The sequence below is a fragment of the Notamacropus eugenii genome, chromosome 6 (genome assembly GCF_028372415.1).
Source record: "Notamacropus eugenii isolate mMacEug1 chromosome 6, mMacEug1.pri_v2, whole genome shotgun sequence".
In the NCBI taxonomy this organism is placed as follows: Eukaryota; Metazoa; Chordata; class Mammalia; order Diprotodontia; family Macropodidae; genus Notamacropus; species Notamacropus eugenii.
The window spans coordinates 194,615,860-194,619,405 of NC_092877.1; the positions used below are offsets into that span (position 1 = coordinate 194,615,860).

The window sequence follows — 3,546 nt, forward strand, 5'->3', positions numbered from 1 at the left end:
TATCAAGGAGGTTTGTTCCGTGAGGTCTGGATTCAGACAAAAGGCCAGACTTGAGGATCTAGAGGGCCATATGTGGCGTCAAGGCTACAGGTTCCCCTTCCCTACCCTCTTATGGCATATGGTTTGATGTAACTTAAGTATCACAAGCTTTTCTGAAGAAACTTTTATTCTCAGTCAGAGTTCAATGAAGTTTTAGCCAAAGAATAACAGTCTATGAAAACGTTGGTCTCGAAGATGAGACCTGGTGGGAAAGGAAATCCAATAACAAGGGCCCTGTGGAGCTTCTGTGCCATTTTCCAGGACTGTCTTAGGTGGTGCTGTAGTGCTCTGTAGTTTAGTTCTGTTGGAAAGGGTCAGAGGGAATGGTCACATAGTGTTGTATACTCCTCCATTTCTGAACAGAGATGCTTGTCCAGTGGTCCTGGTGTTTTGGAGTTCTGATGATCAATTCTTGGAGTCTGGAGGAAATGTTAACTGTATATTAGGTTTTGGTGTACATTGGCCTAGGAGTTTGGGGAGGAAGGAGTTGGTGCCTTCCAGTTTGAGCTGGAGTTGATGGTATGGCTCTATGATCCATGCCTACTGATGACAAAACCAAGGGATTCAGGCACCTTGGATATGTTATCTTTGAGTTAGTTTTCAGAACTAGGAGATCTTGTCCCTAATAATTCACTGGTAGATTTTTTGGATATAAAGCAAACAAGAAGTAAACTTACCCACTAGCTAGCTGGTAGTCCTCTGATTTAAAACTCAGCAAAATTTAGTTCCATACTGTAAGTAAGGAGGATTTTATTCCTCCTGTAAGTTCAGTTTCTCAGAATCCATGGCCATGGCAATGTCCAGTTTCCAGGTGTTCTATAATAACTCCCACAATAGTCCCAAGGATCCTGTACAGTAATTCCAACAAGCATTGAGACAGACAGTCCTATTGCAACTGCATCATGACATGGGGGGGGTGACATAATTGATATTTACTACACTTGCGCCAAATTGATATTGATAAACTTAACCTGTGAGCTTCATGTTGGCAAGATGCCCTCTTCTTCTCTTGCCCTATAAAACAAGTGGGAACTGGTCAATGAGTGGGGAATCAAGAGGGGAAAAACCACAGAGAATCCATACAGAAATATGTATGTGCCCTAACCACCCCCCATCGCATCTTCATGGGATTTAGGGGAGTGCCCAAGCTGTGCCTGTCTTCATAGATTCCATGGTGATTAAGAAATGCTGTAGGAGCTGGTTCTCCCAAAGGTTCTGCCAACCTTTGTGAGAAGACTAGACTAGAATTAAATAAGGTAATTAACCCCTCTGAAGGTGTCTGCCAGTCTGAACAGATCAAGAGTGAGCCTCTTCAGAGACTGGACCAAGAAGTCATCTTCAATTTCTCATCTTTCACCTCCATATCCAATCTGTTCCTAACCACTGACGGTTTTGCCTTTGCAACATTTCTAGAATACGCTCCCTTCCCTCCTCTGATGCTACCTACTACCTTGGTGCAAGCTTTTTTCTCCTCTTGTCTGAACTATTGCAATATGGTTGAACAAGACATTCCCTCTCTCTGCTTAGGGCATATTTATTAATTGTATGCATTCCTGCAATGGTCTTCTTCCTAGCTCTACCTCCTGTGTACTTCAAGGTATAATTACACCTTCTACAGGAAGGCTTTTTGTCTATCCTTCTTAATTCTTGTGCCTGTCAGAAGATGGTACATAACTGGTCTTTAATAAATGGTTATTAATTGATTATAATAAGGAAACACACTTGCTTAAATTTTCCTGTTAAATTCGTGATAATGAATATATATTTCCTTCTATTTTAGTAACTTTACTTTTTCCAGAACTTCACAAAACACACTATACCTAAACAACTTCTTGATGTGTTGTCTGCTACAACATTTTCTCTGGATTCATTCCTAGGTGAGAAAAGAAAATAAGGAGGAAAATGAACAAAAGATTTCCTCATATAGTGTAGAATGGTACTAAAAAATGAACATTACACAAAAATTCAAAAATTTTACCTTTCCAAAGAAGCATAAAAAATATATCTTGATTTGAAATTTCAGTGAGAACACTTGTTTTTAAGAGCATGTTATGAAGGGGGAAGGGATAACTTTTCCAGTATTCTGTGGTATCTATATGTGCATCTCTGTGTGTCTTGATATGGGTATGTACTGTATCTTTCAATATATACAACTTCTATCACTCCTGTTTTTCTCTAAAGGTTGACAGAACTCTGAGAATACAAAGCATACCTGGAAACTATATCTCCTCACAGAGCTGAGGAAGATGCATGTCTAGATTTTGTAATTTGAGATGCCTTATTTTCTAGACAAAGAAACCCATTTGATAGGTCAGTGACTGCAAAGTCAATGAATACCAAAGCAAATACTGAAAATCAAATTACATGCCATATATTAATATAAAAATACCTTTTTGCAATTGGTATTTTGGACTTCTCTTTTTGTTCTTTTATCTGTTTATTTGGATGTCCTCTGGAAACATCTAAAATTTAAAGTGAATGAAAAGGATTTATTTTAGTGTACATTCTCATTTCTATGTAAAATGAAATCAAAGTATGTATAGTTACTAAAGACAAGAGCATGAGTAAACTTAAGAAAAACAAGATAGGAAGGAGAGGGAGGGAGGAAGAATAAAAGAAGGAGGGGGACAATGAGGATCTGAGAAAGAACATTCCATGGCTAAGAGGGCTCCAAGACAAAGAGGACAAAACAATTAATAAGGCTGTACTGTACAAGTGCTAAAACAGTCAAAACCAAGTAGGGAGAAAATGGTTTTACTCAGTAGGATTTTTCTTATTAATATATAAAGAACTTACTGGAAGAATGAAAACATTCTCCTCCTTTTACCCTTTTTTCTTGTATGGCATCATCTCCTTCTTCTTTTATTGACTGTAGGAGTAAGAATAACTTCATGAGTGGAATACTGAAAAGGTACTAATGGTATTTCCAAGAGACACTGGCCACCTGGAGCTAGTTTCTATCGTGAACAAACATTGAAATGGAGAAGCCATATTCCTCTAGTTTGAAACAGGAGAGCTGAAGTCTCAGGTGGGTGACTAGCAAGCTGAGTATCCTTCTTTGGAGCTTCTTTTCCTCTTCTACACACTAAGGGGAGAGAGGAGCTGAACTATATGGCCTACAATAATCCTACTAATACTGCCCATTTGTGATCAGTCCTTAAGGCAATATTTACCCCCTCCAGGCACAGTTTAACACCTATAATGCAAGATTAGAAGAACTAAAACCCTAATCAGATAAACTAAATTCAATCAGTCTAATCCTAATCCAGTACTGTGATTCTAACGATATAGACAAAAGTAGCACCAAATTATTAACCAAGAAGGTGCTTCATTTACATATAGATTATTCCGTAATCACCAATATCTGCTCTTTTAGGTCCTTGCCCTCTAAGCCCAGAATCATTATCCCAGTTCATTAATCTTTTAGATGCAACTGAGTGATCCTCCAATTGACAATACCAAGCAAGAAAGCAGGTTATGTAATAGCACTCAGAATGTAGTCAGTTT

General features: G+C 38.3%; 1 long non-coding RNA gene across 1 annotated transcript; it reads right to left on the minus strand.

The window, feature by feature from the left end:
* Nucleotides 1-201: 201 nt before the first annotated feature.
* LOC140511150 (uncharacterized) lies at nt 202-2,909 on the minus strand. Its single transcript, XR_011969449.1, has 4 exons — nt 2,836-2,909; nt 2,429-2,501; nt 1,860-1,912; nt 202-1,053 (listed from the first exon to the last, which is right to left on the minus strand). It is a non-coding gene; the product is annotated as an uncharacterized lncRNA (long non-coding RNA).
* Nucleotides 2,910-3,546: the final 637 nt, after the last annotated feature.